This window comes from Pyxicephalus adspersus, chromosome 1 (genome assembly GCF_032062135.1).
Source record: "Pyxicephalus adspersus chromosome 1, UCB_Pads_2.0, whole genome shotgun sequence".
NCBI lineage: Eukaryota > Metazoa > Chordata > Amphibia > Anura > Pyxicephalidae > Pyxicephalus > Pyxicephalus adspersus.
The window spans coordinates 38358053-38377859 of record NC_092858.1 but is presented as its reverse complement, the minus strand read 5'-3'; positions in this window follow the sequence as shown (position 1 = coordinate 38377859).

The following is a 19807-nucleotide window of genomic DNA, read 5'->3' as shown; positions in this document are numbered from 1 at the left end:
TCTTAGAGTTTTTAGTACATTGTACCAATTTATTAGAATAGACTGCCTTTTTGCAGCCCATAGTAATGCTAAAAAAAAAAAACACATCCAATATTGTAAAAAAACAAAACTCCAAGATCCAAATAGACCTCAAATGTTTTTGTTGCTGCTTTCAAATTTACACTTCAGGTGGCCAAGCCTATTCTGTTTTTGCATTAATTTTATAGTCTTAAAAGACTACCACATTAACTATGTATTTTCTGAAAGCATCAGATCTATAGAATTAGAACATATTATTGTTGGTTGGTGTATGCCTCATAACAGTTGCTCAAATTTTTAGCAATGTTTTCTATTAAATACACAATAAATGTACATAACATCTTAAAAATTCCTATAAAAGAGATAAAAATGTATAAAGTTCCTAAACCCTTGTGAGAAAAAAAATTTATCAGCATATGTCACAAATTTCTATATTTGCTGTCACCTTTTTTCATCGAGCTTGTCATTTCAGGAAAATTAGAAATCAGAACTTTGGCAAACTTGGGTGGCTGCTCTCCATGATAACTTTCACTGGAGGTTTAGTGTAGCCATCCTGACATGCATGTTTCCATAAGCAGAGATCACCTGAACCCAAGCCCGCTACTTACCTGCTACTCCTACAAGAGTATTAGGCATCATTTTTTCATGGATAGTGGAGGCAAAGTAATAGTGGATTATACTACATGCATAAACTAGTTTCATCTGTATATATAAGCTGAATGTACATTGGTTACATTGGTACATTCACTACTGGTTACATAAGGATAAAAACGTGTGTTGAATACTTTAATATTTCAATTTTTTTTACAAAACAGTAAAAATGAAATATATGCTAAATTGTAAAAAAAACAACTTGCATTGAAACTGTATTACTCTATAGTCTTATAATAAAAAGATGCCTGTAAAATATTCTCAAATTCCTACTGTAAACAGAGTTAGCCAATATGTTTAATGAAAACAAAGGCCTAATCATTCCTGTTCATCTTAATATTATGTATGTTTTTATATTGTGGATATATGTGCGTATGTATTTTGTGTTTTTTTAATAAGATTTTATGCTTTTTTTCATTTTCCTTTAGGTAAAGGATCATAAAAATTAAATTATTTAGCAAAGCAAATATGTCCAAAATATTGCATTTAGTAGGCAATGAGCTTTAAAAAAAAGCCAAGAAAGTTGGAGCTTTTACACAACAACCTTTTAGTGACCAACTTATATGGATGCTTTTTTTGGAAGATTTTACAGCAGCCTGTCCCACAGCTCCTAAACGTGGAGAACAGGTTCAAATAACAGAGCCCCATGGTTATTAGAAAAGAAAACTACAAGGCTCTTGTATTTAACACTGTTAAGCTCCGTACACACGACCAATAATTATTGTTGGAAACGAACGACCGATTGGCCAAAAATCGTTCTAAAAAAAAGTGACCAACAATGCCGACGAGCGAGGATTGTCGTGAGATACATACTAAAAACACAGCTTACCTGCTCAGGGTTTCAGTTTTCCATTTGGTATTGCTGCAACAGTCCATCCCAGATCCTTTTGTGAGTTACCTAATAATCCTGAAACACACCTGCTGGGGTTCACACCTAGTATATAAAGCCTGATGTATAAAATGTACCAGTACTAAAAAGTGTGTCAAAGCCACCAATTGTATTTAAAGCTGCCTTTGGAGTTTGCATAACTGGTGATGCAGAAAGAAGAATTTTACACTGCAAAGACTTTAAGAACATTACTTTTTTGTAGCAGTATGTTCATATGGGCACAGTGAATTCTACAGAACATAGAGTGGAATCCGAATGAACATTATGACTTTAGCAAAGCTACAGCATATGCTGGATATCATTATTAGTACATTTGATTTGGTTGATTTCAGTTGTTGATCAGAGGGCTGAAAACACTAACCTGCTCCAGGGAAAGTACATTTTTCATGTTTGACTCTCTAAAGCTAGAATAGTATATAGTATTGAGTGTAGTAGTTAGTAATCAGTGATGTATTGGTTATGTTGTACATGTATATATGTGCAAATATAAAATATGGTTATGGAGTGTGGTCTATCACCCAGTTTGAATGATTCTGTGTAAATGTAAATCTATGCACTTTTGACTTATCATTACTTATGATCACCTAATATGGAACATACACATAGTAATGAAAACAAGAGAGATTGCATAATGTTTTGATATAATCAGTTCTTTTCAGAATCTTTTATTATTCAATTAGAAAGTAGGGACAGGAAGGGAACAAAAAGAATGTAGCAGAACCCCTTCTCGGAAAGTCCAGTTTTTACTTTTGAAAAGGAATGGCATTAATGCATAAAGTATACATTCACAAGATGAATAGTGATCTCAAACTGCTTACAGAATATTTCTGAATTCCAAACCCCTCCTGTAGGACTCAGCAAATATACCATGTTTGAGTTGGCATATATACTAGAAAGATACAATCATCTGTTGAAAATTTGAAATATTAGTTTTGGTTAGCATTGTTTAAAACTGTTGCCAACTTAATTGTTACTTATTTGAATATTTTAGGGGAAAGTAAATGTAAAAACTAAAAGTAACAGGTGATCGGTATAATAAATGACTGTATAAGTAGTACTGTACATTCCAGACAACCAGGAATCTTTAAAACAAAACACAGAGGACACAGCCTTTCTGCTCAGTTTTCATGTTGTGCCTTAAGCCAACTGCCTGCTTGTTTGGCTTACTGTATATGGTTGTTATATCATTTTTTCCACATTTTGTTATTTTTTCATAATGGCACTGAATCTAAACCTGCAAAATGCAGGCTGGAGTATTCGCTAGTTCTAGGCAGTGTCCCCAGCAGTTTTTATTAAGGGGCAATTGCACAGAACAGAAATATGATACAAACCTACAGTTGTACCATTTGGGAAAAGCTTTCTGAATTTAGATTACTTAACATTTATTTTCAACGTCTAATCAAATACTCACACCGCTGCATTATTTTAAGGGTAGGACCAGATTTATTTATTATTCATCTAGAGGTGTTCTGGAAACTTTTTTTTTTACTGAAAAAGTATTTATAGTATAGCCATTACTATTTATTATTCATGCAATTCAAGTGGTTCTTCACATTTTTTTATTCTATTTTTTTTACAAAATTATTTACAAAAATTGATGATTTAATGCATAGTGTTCTAGGGTTGGAGACCTTATCCTGACAGGCAAAAGGAGCTGGTGGAATAAATCAAACCTGCCAGTTATAAATAGTTTAACACAGTTCAGGTCACAAAGACCTTAGGAGATAAACAGTTTTTCTTACACAAACACACACACACACACACACACACACACAAATGATCTTTGATTAGTGAGTCTAAGAAAAGGAATGATTTGTGATTTAGAACTATTCAAAGATGAACTATAACAGTAATTGTGCACATATCCAGATAATTTGATATATCATTCATTGTCTCCATATTTTGAGTAAACTTTAAAATTGGATGAGAGCAAATTAGTGACATACCACACAAGACAAATGTTTGTTCAGGTTTTGATGTCAGATTGGATGTTTCATTTACTAAATTGCCGGTAACTATTATCTTTGGCACTGCTACCAGCATAGTCCCGAGCTGGTAGCAGTGCCAAAAGACAATAGTTACCAGCAATTCATCAATTATTACATTATCCAGCTAAAATATGTAATGGCTGCATTGTCCAAAAGGAAACATGTAACAGTATAAGCCTTTTATAGGCATGCAGATTAGTAAAGGGTAAAGATAGAGTGTAGTAAGAACCCCTAATCTATATACTTGTTTTGGATAGTTTATTAAAGCAAGGTCAACAGCATGGCAACAAACATTTTTAAAAGGACTCATCAGTAAGAGTGGCCAACATTTTTTTTCTTCCTAGTAATTTCCTATTTGCAAACCATGCTGTGAATGGATTGAAGAATATATTTTAGGAGCTCAGGCAAGCCTGCCAATATTTTCATACACAATGGCCTTCTACAAATCTGCCCCGATTGTAAGTCTACTACGGTTGTATCTAAAAAGATACAGGGACAAGTTATGAAAATGTGTTAAAGCGTACCTAAACTCAGAAATTTCACTTTACATATAAGGCTAGACAACCCTTTTATGTAAGGTAAAAATTCTTTGTTTTTTAAGTGCTGCACCGCCCCCTAATTTTGATCACCTACCACACGCATTCTGGGAGGCTCTTGGGTGCTCCTTCTGCGCATGCCCGAGCATCTTGGGCATGTGGAGAAGGAGCCTTTTTGTGAGAAGTGAAACATTTTCCGATCTCACGCACGCGCATGTGTTTTTTTTTCCAACCTACTTCACCCAATTTCGCGCCTGGGTCAGGTGACTTAGGAAGAAGAACCAGGAAGAAGCAGCGAAGATGGCTCAAAGACGGATGCCGGGACGACACAGGACACGATGGAAGACACCTCCGGACCAATCAACTGTGCTGCGGGATTGCAGGTAAGTGGATTTTTTTTTTTTTAGAAATTTTTGAGTTTAGTTACTGTTTAAGGCAGACAAATCTTTCATATTCCAAGGAAATCTACAGATGATGTTAAAAAAGATTTAAATTGTTTAGGGAGCTGAAGCTGGAGAAGGTGGACAGAGAAGAATGGTCTCATTAGGAGCCCAATGCTTTCATAGGAGTAAAGTATCTGAAATGCATTACTATATTTCATAACTTTTTTATAGTAAAACTGCAAAATATATATTAAATGCTAAAGCAGTGCAGCATTATTTACCAACAATCATTCACAAAGTTATTATAAAAGCTACAAAAAAGCACCATGGCTTTGTGGACCATCAGATTTTCCAAGCTTCACACAAATTTGCAATGCTAGAAAATGCACAGGATATTTAGGGACTTGAGTATTTGTTTGCACCTGAATTGCTGTTCTTCCCTACAAAAGTTAAATATGAATGAAAAACCAACTTCTTTGAATTTAGGAAAATGCAAACTGATGAAACTCAGCAAGTCAAAGCAACTTTAGAGAAGCTGAAAGCATGTGTAAAAATATTGTGCATCAGCTATAAATTAACTAATCAATGAAAAAAAAACCTACCAAGTTCACAAGGCGGGGATACAGACATCTTTCGCTTCATCTTTTGCTTACTCCAAGCTCTCCAAATACTGCACTTGGTACTGTGCCACTATTTGACTTATTAAGGTGGCCCCTCCCCCGAGATAAGTGCATTGAGCACCATTGGTTGGCATTTTTCCCTTAAATTAAACAGAAGAAAATTGAGAAGCCAGTGTGCAAACAGAATTAAGTGATTTTTAAAAGGATTAAATTGTAAAATTCACACTTTTCAAAAAAAAAAAATAATAATTTTCTGTCCTGTACAGCAGCCTGGGATGAAGGAATTTCCCAATGTTTAGAAAGAAAAAGAAAAAATGCCTTTTGCATGTTCTGGTTATTTATTTGAGATATGAATGTTTATTTTTTCACTTCTGTCATATTTGCCTATATTTTTGTACCATAAAGTACCCTTTTTTTCTTTTCTTCCCCTTTTTTGTATATTTTTGTATGATCTTGTTATATTTATGTTTGAGTGTTTTTTTTTACATCCTTGTTTTTTCCCCTATTTTACTTTTGTACTTTGGAAAATTAGTTTTTCTAAATAAAGAATGTTATAAAATATATATAAAAAATAAAAAAACAATTCCTTAACACAAATACATTTTTTAATCTATAATTAAAATAAAAGGATTAAATACATAGAACTCCCGAAACAAGTTCATATATTTTTTTTCCAAAGCACAACAAAACATTGTTTTTCAAAACTATGATTGCACAACATTTTGTAAATATGTCGTTTTGCACATCTGCTTCAGTGCATTTTTGTTTTTCCACTCTTACTTTTTCAGTTGTTAAATATGACGAATATATACCAAGCTTCTAAGGCTATGTTCAAACGTTAGAGTATTGTCACTGAAAAGGATCTTTTATGATCCTTTCCAACAACAAAACACTGAAAGATGCATGAACGAGATCTATGGACAACCCCCTACTGCTTCTCTCCCCCTTACTTGTATTACGATCTTTCGTCGTTTGTGGATGAACGATGAACGATGTCATACGAGCGCTGTACACATTCAAGTCAGATTCATGTCTAATACCAGCTCTGAGATGATACTTGGGCAAGAATCATCTGACGTGTGTACGTAGCCTAGGAGTGGAGAAAAGCGGTAACTTTAAAGTGGTAAATGGAAGCTCCATGAGTTGATCAACATTTTCTAAAGCAGTGACCAGGATGAAAAAAAACAACTGTTTCTATTTCAAAATAGAAAATGCTATTTGTGGATCTATAAAGTCTTAAACCATAGACTTGCAGTATTTTTAAATTGTTTTGGTCAGAAAACACAAAAGTATATAAACAGTCCTGTAAAATTACTTTTCTAAGCTTGTTGCTTTTGCTAGCAGAAAAAAATGACAAACTCTCTTCCACCTACACCTGTGTGCAGGCACATTGACAAGCCGGTTCACTCTGTTCTGTTGCATTTGTGCACACTTTAAGGCAAACATAAAAAATAATGAAGTACTTTAATATTTATTTATAGATGCATGCAGACAGTTGTTTAAATCAGAAGTGCATGCAGATGTAAATCTGGTAATGTAATATTTAAAAAGCAATTAAAAAATGTACAGTAGCACTGTGACTGATAAGGGTAGGGTGAGCTTGGAAGCCAATCAGGTGTGCTGCATGCATTTGTGCTGACGAGGAACAAACTGACAAAAGAGAAAGAGCAGAGACATACTTGTATTAGTCTGCTGGTACTTCTACATTGTCCAATCTAGGTCTGGAGCAGTTTGGGTATGGAGTGGTGACATGATTGCAGAATGTTTCCAACCTAAATAAAATGTTGTCATCCTTCTGTCTGTGCTGTGCAATAAGTTTGTGTAAATCTTAGGACTGGAAAAGAAAGAAAGAAAGACAATTTCTTGGAAGTTAAATGAACCCCATTTATGTTTTACCTGTGTATATAGAGGTTTGTCTTTAATATAAAGGACCCAGTCTCTGAGCTATGATAGTCAATGTGTGGTCCTAGGGCTGCAAAAGGAGGCAGTCTGTGCTTTTCTTACATGGGGATACACATACGCTTTTTCATTTGTGTTTTTTTTTTTTTTCTGATGCTCTATAATGGATCTTGCTAGGAATATATTGTGCTTTCAGTCATTTTTAAGGATTGTAGGTAGCACTGACTTTTAATGGAACAGTTTACAGCAACAAGTCTCTAGTTACATCTGTATTTTTTTTGTGTTCTTTGACCATTTTTCTTTAGCATGCCTGAATTATTTGACAGTTTTCTGTAGCATTACATGTACTAAATATTATGTGTGACCCTTCAGTGATGTTTGGGGCTGCTGTACACGAGGCTGCCTATATCAAGTAAGTTGACCATCACTGACCTAAATTCTCCCATGTTCAGAGGGCTGGGAGAAGTGAACTGGAACTCCCAGTCAGTAACTGGATCCCAATAATGTGGAAATTATTGAATTTTTAGGCATCAAACTTTACACCATTTGGAGCAAAGTATAGTTGCCGACTTCTGACCTGATTAGATAAGATAAGGAGAGGCTGCTAGTTCCATGTTATGTGAAAGGATACATCTCTTTGCCTTGCTTACTCAAAAGAAATTGCACACATTGGGCCCAATTTATCAAACCTTTCATATAATGAAGAAGATAGATTATCAGGGGTGAACCAGCAAAGCAGGAATGAATCTGGTCCAGGACTGGAACATTTGCCAAATAATTGCAAACTTTGTAAGAAATCCATTCTAGGTTTGCTGGATCACTTATGATAGTCTACCTTCTCATGATAGTCTATCATTTCCTGTACTAGGATTATGATGTACTGTTCCTCTCCCCACATCTTCTATGTGGTTACCCTGTCACATCCATTTACAATGGACAATTGGTATGGTCTGCCGGTCTCACTGTCCAGAAGTCTGTCCTTTACAATAACAGTTACATTCTATGTGCATGGACAGAAGTTAGGACAGATGACAAATGTGAAGCCAGGTAGGGTTTACATTTGTTTTAACTGCTCCCATTTTACAGTATTTTTCACTTAGAATGTAGTTATATTTTTACAGCTTTTTTTTTCTTTCCTGTTGTCTTGACTTCTGATACAAAAAGATTAATATTTTATAATGTAGACAAAAAAATCCAAACAGACATTTTTAGAATCTGATTAATTTGTGCAGTGTTGGCAATTAGTGTTTATTTTTCAGTGATGTGTCCTCACCTCTCACCTTGGCTGGCAGGCATGATAATGAAAAAATGACATATGAAGTTTTGCCTGTACTATGTTTTATGCCCTTTTCAGCATGCACATTACCAGCATTGCCAGCAGAAATGACTTGGCAGCTTGAGCTGTTGTTATGCCAGGCATAGGACAATCATTCTATTTTGTGCTTACACCACATTTACTCAGGTCTGTTTTGACGCTTCTCATGTCATGCAGTATTTAAAAGGTAAGTTAATGTTCTACAAATTACTACTTGTCCGCATCCCATTACACCCATAATCACATTCCATATTACTAGTACAGAAATAGGATCCAACAACAGGATTTTACTGCCTAGAACCTTGCATAGTTTATATAGAAAGCTCTATGTCTAAACAAAACATTTGCCAGGTAATGCGGAAGATCGTCACAGAATGTGCCAACTTTCTGCCACTTGGGATGCTGAGCATATAAAATGCTGCAGGACTCTGCATAGGCTTGTCCTGTAAACCAGCCGTCTTGTTAAATCAAATGCTGCTGCCTGCCATATTACTTTGTACTGATGCTTTGTTGGAAAGAAGTAGCAAAAGCATGCAGCCATACTATGCAAGTTATAAAACAGCCCCCAGGCCTGGGTTTCCTGTTGTCTGGTAATTCATGACCAGTTTGTAACAATCTGCTCCAATCTGTATTGTCTATGAACAGGAACAGGCACAAATAAAAAAAATAAATCATTTAATATTTGTATGAGCATGAGTAGTTGTGGAGCCAGGTAATTTCTGATTGGCTATGCTCTAGGTTGGCCCAGGGGAATCCGCCATGTTTGATTTTCCTGATCTCCCACTTTCTTCAAGTCCTGTTGCATATGTACAGACTGTCCATTCACCAAACTGCCTTTTATAGAAACAATATGGTTAGTCGCTCCTGGGTGCTTTGCAAGTGCAAGCTGTTCTGTAGGTCAAGGTGTTTTCACGTGCTGGCTTTGTGTTCTATAGTAGTGGTGCGGTTCTTCCTCCAAAGCAGGGAAAGCAACCGTGGGTCCAGAAGCATCATGTCACTTCCAGATATCACTCCTCAACCCCAACACTATCCACATATCTAAAATGAGCCTTACACTGTACTGTATTACACAGTATTCCAGGATGCCCCAGGTCATTTTAGTCATTCTCACGTTTGTTCCCAGCATTTTGACTTTTTCATTCTAAAGACAGATTACTTGTTTTGTGTATTGTTAATATTTATATATTATTTAAACAATAAAATTGATTGCCTGTATATCCAATATTAGTTTGTCAATATAAAATATACTGTTAAATATTTTCCATGTTTTGGCAGCAGAAAAAAATAGCCACTGTTCATCTGGCTGCCTAAAGGAAAGAGAAGAAGGAAGTAAGACATGCAGAGGAACGATGTGGAGAGAAAGTGTAAATATGAGCTGTGGTCAGGGGTGCAAAAGGGAACTATGGACACAAGGGATAATGTAAGCTGTAGATGTGGGTGCAAAGATGAATTGTAGACAGGGAAGGGGGATAGGGGTGCAGAGTTGAGAAGAGTTGCTCCCTGACTTTTTTTATTGCATCCTTTTTTATGGTAAATTCACAAAAAGAGTCTGATTCAAAGCTCTCTAAGTCTGAAAAAGATAGACCATCATGGGTGCACCTAAGTGATCCAGAAAACCTGGAATTATTCTTGTTCAAAAGCATTTTCCAACTAATAGCAAGGTTTGCTGGATCACCCAGGTTTACTCATGATAGCCTATCTTCTCCAAATTAGGCCTAAAGTGTTATGTCTACACTTGTCTTCTGCATTACTGACTCATGCACTCTTTGGTTCACCAGGGCTGACCCCTTCACTCCAAATTAAGCCCCTTCTAGTGTTAGCACAGTTTCTCCAAACCAACAATTTGCCTGGGTGGAATCCGTTGTGTGTTGTTTTATTCCTGAGGTTAGAAAATTTTAGAACCTGCTAAGGACTAGAAAAAAGTATATCCTGATCTGTAGTACCTTAGAATTGAAGGAGGGTATACTTTCTTTTTTTCCCATGACTGTGTGTTTAAAGATGCAAGTAACAGGAGGTGGTTAGTAAGTCAATGTTGAGTTTACATTAGAGAGAAGAATCAAACTTATATTGCATAGCTGGAGTTACTGGGATGCTATCTAAGACAATTGTGCTTTGCAACAGTGGAAAAAATAAAAAATGTTGTTTTGAAAACAGGAATATAAAAATAGAGGCAGATCATAAAAAAATGAGACTTGGAGCCAAAAGCAAGATTTGAGCATCAAAATGAAGGTGAAATTGCTGGGACTCCTGTGAAATGTGGCAATTATCTTGAATGTTTTTCATTTGTGAATATCCTTTCTCATTGTAGAATGATGGCCTTATAACCCTTCCTAGACTGATGGTCAGCAACAATTTATTGTTCATTTTATAAGTTCATTGCTGATGTTATTTTTCTTTGGCATTGTTTTACTATACCTGAATGTTGCAGAGCAGCAAACTCACAAAACTTCTGCATTTATAGAAGTAGTCCCGCTCTTCATACATTTGTCATTGCAATAATCACATTTTTAGGGAATATGTAGGTGATGTTAAACTAAATTATAAAGGTGAATGTTTTAGTAATGAGGGCAAAATGTAGGTCTGAGAGAAAGCCTAAAGAAAGGCTAGAAAATCTAACTGAAACTTTAATGCGTTTGAACAGCTGACATGTAGTCATTGCTGGAACATACACATTACAATGGTAAGTGCATGTGGACTGTATTTGAAACAAATTGCTCTTGTGTGAACTTTGGTTTTCAGTCTGAGCTAATGAAATTAAAACTGGATAGCCGAGAAAACTGATTTGTGGTATGTACCCAATGACCAAAAGGTTCTAGCAAATACTATAAAGTATTAAGATTTGCAAGTTAAGCAGGAAACATTTTAAATTGTATAGCTCAGCTGTTTTAATGGTTTATTATTAGAAACGAAACAGTATGGCAAAAAAGTCACACCTGTACACATGAATGCTGACACAAAACTCATGGCTGATAGCTTAACTAAGGTGTGCCAAGGTGCAGCTGTTAAATTTCACCCATTCACTGTATCATAAAGGGTGAATCAATTGATGCAGAATGGTTAATGAGTGAATTATAGCCCATTAGGCACAGTTCAATACTTTACATGAACAAACATATTTCAACATATTAAATGATAATTATAAGACAAATTAGGAATTTAACCTTCCTACATTCTCTTTTGACTGAGAAGGGTTTCCAAATTTGGACCAATGTTGACTGCTGGAGTCCTTAGTTCTGCCTTTTTATAGTGTCAGAGAATTCCACTTCTCTCGATTGTTAACAGCTCTTGTTTGGCTTCCGTCTACCAATGGACATGCTTTCTACTTACTTGAAAATTAGAAATCAAAAAGAATCCAAGATAGAAAATGAGGAATGACACTGGTAACCTAACAAAGAATGCAAGACTTTAATAGGTTAAAATACAGCACCCCATGAATATGCAGAAGAAAGCACCAACATATATACTATACAAGAGTGAGAATAAAGGCCTGGAGGTTTAAAGAAAAAAAAAAGTTGTCAGTTAAGGTTATTTTCTGATTTTCTCAAGTCAATCTGGAAGTTGAACAAAAAAGAAATTGGGGTCATTGCCTGGAGAAGTTTTCCAACCATAACCCTGGTCTGAAATAGATAATATGTTGAATTACAAATGTTTTCTGAATGTCTACAAACCCAACCAAGTCAAAGCCTTAATGATGTATCCAGCGGAAGCCCTTCTTTTCTCAGACTAGGAGTCTTGGTAGAATTTGCACATATGCATATAAACAGTTATTCTTTAAAGAGTTATATACATGATGTTCTAGAACAGAAAGGCACATGATTATGCTCATATATAAAGTTACATATGATAGGTTATGTATAAGAATCAATTAATAAACATGTTTCTAAAGCATGTTTATTTAAAAAGAATCCTGATAATAAAAGCAAAGGCATATATTATGCCTGGTTTCCACTTATTTCTGATAACATTTAAACCCAACCCACACAGTCCTACAACAAACATTGCTCCTTGTTTTATTCCTCTTCATTTGTCTCACTGGTAACAATACAGAAAAAAATGTGCATAACCTAACTTGCGTTCACCCTTTGCTTTGTGTATTTTATGTAAGTATTCCCTATTCTCGTTGTCATTGGTACACAGCCCCTCCATCACCCCATTCCACACTCCATAATGTCACTGCTACTCCGGTCTCTTTGTCACCATGCCATTGGCAGGAGACCAAGGAGCAACAGTAACATGGGAAATGTCCATTTATTCCACTCACATAAAAACTTAAATTGTCCATCCTCAAAAATCATTTCTTCCCGGCAGCCTCTGATACCCTTCACTATCATCATCATCATGAATGTGTACCTCCTCCCAACAAATTCCATTACAATGTGGGTTGGATGAAAATAGTTGTTTTAAGGAAAGATAAAAACTTTTCCCAACATGCTAAATACATTTTGTTGAACAAGGAAGAAAATGCTACCTGCTTAGTAACGTTTATTAAACAAGAAAAAAAAAATGGCACTTGCTTGATAAGATAGGGGAAAAAATAAAAGTATATGTGTAGTGTTTATTGTATTGACTTTTTAAATGGCCCTATAATGGTTGGCGTTTGTGTTTTTGCTTTGCAAACATGACATGTCCTCCACAAATTGGATCATGAATTGGCAACATACCGGTATGTATATGTGCACTAACGAGGTGAATTATAATTGATCCCATAGACCCCCCAAATATCTGATAACCAAATAGTACGTCCATTATGAGGAATGTTTACCTTCTGTGAATGAGACTTCATATATTGTAATGTATTTGGATTTAATACATGAAAACTAAAAGGCATGTTTGTATGCCTATAATATATCAATGTTGTTCAGATTCATCAGATTGCTATAGCTTTGCTTCATTTGAAAACAGAACATGACAAATAGAAACTGAAATTTTTGAAAATTGTGAAAATTGTACCCACTATATGGCAGAATTTACTTTGTAATTTGTCAGATGAAAGTGTCTCTCATTATTTTGATTTATATGGATGTCGTCTTACTGATGAAGAGAGGAAACAGTCATGTTTTTATTGCAGAATGTTCTTTATTACTGTATGTTTGCATATACTTTTTTGGGATGCATTTTTTTTTAAGGACATGTGGTTTAAGAGGTGTACAAATGATCTATAACCTTAGTATTCAGGTTAATTTCTGATACTGGGGTATTCCAGGGCCCAGTTAAACAGGAAGGGTTCCTTGTACTTGATAATGTTTTCATGATAATATAAAGGTGTTTTGCATGACTATATGGACTTGACTGCAATGCTGATGATCATTGTTATATTTTTTTCTATATGAAAATTTCCAGTTGCGAGTTCAGTGATTGGCAGTCCCCTTAGAAGGAGGGTTTGGTGTTTTGAGATTACAAGTAAATAAAAATGAAAAGGGTAATAGCAGGTTCTGGTTTAAATCAACCTTCAAAAAATTGCAAAATAAAGAAATTAACTAATAGTTGAAACGTTAACCTCCTAATAACCGTTATCAAGAAAAATATCTATATATGGAAACGTAATCTACTAATATTCTATAAATATTGACCTCAAATAATACATAAACCCTCAAATATATTCTCACAATCCATATGGTGTTTAGAATGTGAGGGTGATAAAAATATTTAAGAAACTAAAAAAAAAAATAAAAAAAAAAAAATATTTAGAGACTGTGATCTTACTACAACAACAAACCTCACCAATATGTATGACCATCCTGTAGAATATGAGTAGGTTAATGTTAGATTTTTTGATGAGAAATTTATACCCATCACGTAAATTGGGATATTTATTTTGTCAATTTATCACAGAAATAAATAATTTATGTTAAAAAACAAAGCTTTATTTACAAAGAATAAAGTGTCCCCATTTGGGATCAATGCTATTCACATAAATACCAGTACAGCACGTAAAACATGGTAACTGCTGAGCATAAGCATAGGAGGTCTGTGCTGGGAGGACCTTTTCACGCTGACACTAAACATTGGGTTGAGCATGGGTAGAAGAGTGTTTTTGTTTAAAGAAAAAAGTATCATTAAGCAGGTTGAAGAATCTATGACAGAAGACATAGAAAGTACAGTTTGGTTTATGTCTTTCAATCTTCTTACGTTTTTCCTGTGTGGCCTGTCCCTTTTCTTTTATCCCCCTCTGCTCTTTAAAAGAGAAATTTTCAGATATGGCACAAGTCACTTTTAAGGCCAAAGTAGGGGCATAAATATATAAGAGATAATCTATAAAGGGTTGTAATTGCAGTAAGTGCCTAATATTATTATTATACAGTATTTATATAGCACCATCATATTACACAGCACTGTACAAAGTCCATGGTCGTGTCACTAACTGTCCCTCAAAGTAGCTCACAATCTAATGTCCCTACTATAGTCATTTGTCATTAATGTAGTCTAAGGTCTATTTTAGGGGGAAGCCAATTAACCTAACTGCATGTTTTTGGGATGTGGGAGGAAACCCATGCAGACATGGGAAGAACCTGCAAACTTCATGCAGATATTGTCCTGGCTGGGATTTGAACCTAGGACCTAGTGCTGCAAAGGCTGGAGTGCTAACCCCTAAGCCACCATGCTGCCCACATATAATATATATTAAAGCTCTCCATGGCTGGAGAAGATACACTTTCATCAGTGAACCTGGGTGATCCAGGAAACCTGGAATGGTCCAGGTTTGAAAAGATTTGCTAACAAACACCAAATTACTTTTGAGAATCAAGGTTTGCTGGATCACCCAGCTTCACTGATGAAAGTGTATCCTCAGCCTTGGAGAACTTCAGTAAATTGGGCCCAATGCATCTGGGATTGTTTCTTAGTCTACAGCTACAATATTTCTTATAGCTGATGTCTCCCTCTATTTCTGGCAACATGTCTGAAGTCTCTGTCTGTCTCTGGTAGCATGTCTGTAGTGTTTACCATCTCCTGTTGAATATTTACTAAAGATGGTAAGCCCCTTGGTAATGTCAGGGGTAACATTTGATGCCCTTAAAAGAAAGCTGACCACCACTGCTGTAAAATAGCGGTATCTAAATTAAAAGGGTCACATTTATTTCCTCAATTTATTCCAATTTTCCTTCCAATTTCCAACCTAAAAACATCACATAACAGCTATAAATATTGTAGTAAAAATAGGATAATACATGCATATAACAGAGACAGTTCCTGTCTAGAAAGCTTCATGCCCAGGGTCTGCTACTGCTACTGTATCCCCCACTTACAAAACCCTATAGATCACCCAACATATATTAAAGGTTATAGACAACTTTGCTTCTCTCCGATACAAATACCAGCTCACTGTCAGATTGCAGCAATGAACACAAATATCTTTAATATAAATATTGAGAAGTATCATTCAGCTGAACTGTTATACCTAGAGAATGTATTATCAGGAATCTAGCTGTAAGAGCATAACCTGAGAAAATACCTTCTACCAAGCACCTTATCTATATAAACTCTCAGCAGACAGGCACTCTTATTTGGATAGTCAAGGATTTAGTCCTCTTCTCCTTCATGTTTCTTAGCCTAGGGGTTCTGTGTGCTCTCAGATCAGGCCTCTATCTACATATTCCTACTCACCTCCTGAGCCACAGCCTAGATATATTCTCCTGCCACCACTGCTTTTCCCTTTCCCCAATCTCCCACATCTACATTCTATTTCCTTGTGCAAGCATTAAATTCTTTCCATCCTTGAGTCTTCTCCTTAAATAAAGCACATTGTCATCAGGAAAGACGTCTTCACATAACAGTTGTTTGTGACCTGCTTCTGCTGCATGGTGCTGTTATGTGACCTCTTGCGATGGTGCAGTCCCTGATCACGAGCCCTCCTATATACGATGTCCCTGATATCCTTCCACTGATCCCAAGCCTTGCAAGCTGCACTAGTAAACCCATTATAAAAGTGGATATCTCAGGTCTTTGGGATGTCTACATAAGTGAGGTGTGGGGATCAGGTGTATGTAATATATTGAGTGCATGGGTCAGGAATATGTAATAAACATACTAAAAGGGTTCAAATGTATGTAATGTACAGAGCACAAAGGTCAGGCTTATGAAATGCACAGAGTGTGGGGGGTCAGGTGTATATACAACATATTGAGTATACAGTATGTGTCGGAAGTATGTAACATACATAGTGATCGGGTGAGATGTATGTATCGCACAGTGCAGGGGTCATAAAAAATGCTGCCCATTGCACTTCACCCTTTTTAATAGCACAGCAATATTCCCTATTCATTGTAAATACACTTTGTATGTTTACACACACATTGTATACATGTACATGAAAGCAGTATGTTGGGTAGCTACAGAGATGTCTTTTGTGACAGCAACACTGAAACACAAGATGCAGGTAATGTCCCCAATTGTTTAGCACCAGCATTGTTTCTGGTCTGAATAACATTGTCTCATCACCATCCTAAAGTATTGGGAGTACAGGTGATAAGGGAAATCTTTATTGGGGGAACCAATTCAAGTCACAGCTTTTAAGAAGAGATTTTCTCTCATTTACTGTAGTTTTTCTACAACAGGAAGTGAAGTGAAATCTTCTGGAGGACACACTATCCATATCACAGGTTAAGCTGTAGATACCCTTCAAAACACAGCTGTACTTTAGCAGTAAAAGTCCTGTTCTGGTTCCCCTCTTGACCAGGGTAGTGCGGATGCCTTGCCCTGTTACATTCCCCTTCCCCCCCTTTTAACCCCCCTTTTACCAATCTTTAACCATTCCCATTAACTTTTCACAATCTGCTTGCCAACCACCCCCTCCCCCTCTTTACCTCCCTTATTATTATTATATAAACGACATACTCCTTTTGGACTTAAATTGGCTGGCAAGCAGCCGTTTTTTTTTTTTTACAATCAATTAGCATAAATTTGCATAAATAACCATAAATTAAATAACTTAAAACATACATAACATTAGTTACCTTAAAATAACATAAATAACCAAACATAACATTAATATTAACAAATGACCCTGAACATGAATAAATATAAATAACTATATATCTAACAATATAATAACAGTATAATAACTCCAACTATATCCTTTCTTGTAAAACTGTGCTACCTCCCACACAGCCCCCTTATATCTCTATATTTTCTCCACCTATTATTAATGTACCTCCTCTCAGATTTCCTATTCCTCCCCCCGCATCTTTCAAATTCCCCCAATCATGACCTTCGCTGCCAACTCCTGCCCCCCCTTGCTCTTTTCCCTGGGCAGCCCCTTACACCCCTGTCATGAGGCCCTGCTCCTAATGTTGTGGGCCTCTCTTTTCTGTTATACAAATACAAGGACTTTAAATGCACTGCGGCCCTACTTTACACTGCCTGGAGATACCATGGAGAGCGGAAGAGGAAGAATGAGCAGGAGGCACCCCGCTTTATCCTCCTTCATAGGATATGCCAGTGGTTGTTCCACTCACCAGATCATTAGACGTTGGAGAACTGCAGGACACAAACTTGATTTTTGCCCAAATCATCTGTCTCCCACAACAATCATCTAACGTGTACATAGCTCTAGGGAGAGGTTTTGATGGGCTAACTTCTGCTTGAGGTTAGGCACTGTTTGGTTAGGCTGGGCATTAGGAAGGAAGAAGGTGGCGTAGGGGTAAAGTCAGACACCAGGCAGGAGGGTTGAGCTTTAGGCACCAGGACAAAATGCATTAAGGTAATTACTAAAGAGGTTATAAAATTGTACACTGCCATTTGGTTTGGAAAGAGTTAGTTTACTGACTGCCAGGCTTTCTGAGTCTTTAACTTGCGAAGCCCTGGAGCTAGGAATTGCCAGGTAACCAGGGGGGCAGCAATGGCAGCCTTCATGGTTCAAGATAGTTACATGACTAAGAACTTTGTGAAGCTGCTGCAAGGAGCTGGGAAATTTTGCTAAGTCTTGAAGTTAATTATTTTTGTGCTTTTGTTATGTTTTGTAGATGATTGAATGTTGAAACTATGTTGAAACTAGTTGTACTCTTCTTATCGGTAAACTAATGTCTTCTTCCCCCCATTTTGCCTTGAAACACTCCCCTTCCATTTATCTGTTCTCCTGACATGAATATCCTGTTCTAAGAGAACCACAAGAACATTTGTCATGTCTGCTAGTTGTCTGTAGTCATGCCATCATGCACTGATCATGCCTTTGAACTGGTATATAAGCTGTGTGCAAACAATCAAGTTTTGAGAGTGATCTAACTACATGCATGAGTTGTGTGTGATACGTGCTCTCCCAGCATCGCTGGAAACATAAGCCATTAGAGAGAGGTACAGCTGATTGGGGATCAGTAGGAGATTGCCTTAACAGCTGCGTTGTATGTTGGTGCTATATAAATACTTGTTTATAATAATAATATTAACTACCTGGGTGGTTACCCGGAGCCTGGTTCGGGGTAAGAAAACTTGCTGAAAGCGTTTACCCTGAACCAGGTTGGAGGTAGCTAAAAATAGAAACAAGAATTACAGTGCAATCTGATTGTCACACAACATTGTATGACAATCGGATAATAACTGAAAAAAAAAACACCTTGTCCCTGCAGCCCCTCCGGAGATGTCCGTCCTTTTCTGTCTTCTCCCGGGGTGTGCAGAAACGATCTACGGGATTTCCCGGTGACGTCGGTGTGGGTGGGAGGCGGAAAATTCAAACTATTTTGTATTGGATTCAATACAAAAAAGCTGTATTGAGTCCAATACAAAGAAATCTTTAATATATATAATATAATATATATATATATATATATATATATATGTATATATATATAAATTATATAAGCTACTGTACAGTTACATTACATTCTACACTATTTTTTTTTTTTGGAAGATTTTTTTTTAAATTAAATTTAGTACATTTTGGACATATTTCGGTGAGTTATGCCTAAGAATTATAGCCTATAATGTAAAATAAAATTCCATGCAAAAAATGTACCACTTTTTGCATGGAAATACGGAGAGAATTAGAATGCTCAGCGTTCACGCACGCGTCCCTCACCCATTCCTGATGACGTTGGTGCGTGCGCCCGTCAACGGGGGGCATGGCGGGACATTCAAATATTTTGTATTGGATTCAATACAAAGTCCTGTATCAAATCCAATACAAAATATATTTATATGGTTTTGTAATAGGTATGTGATGTTGGACTCACAACTAGAGAGGTGTTTTAGAAAAATATATTACTATACAGAATACCGAATAGTTGCTTTTTCAGTATTTTTGATTTATTTATGCATGCACTTGTTTAAGCTGATGTTTGAGTTTTTTTATTTAATTTATTTAATTTTTTACATGATTGTGTGTTTCAAACTTTATTGTAATAATGATATCTACTAGACCCTTGTGTGGACAAATTTTGGTAAGTTACAGGTCCACAATATAAAAAAAAAAATTTCATGAAAAACAGTGTACCGCTTTTAGTACAGAAATCCAGACATCAGTGAAACACCCAGGAGGTTAATAATATTACCAAGATCAACAACCATCATAATAATAAT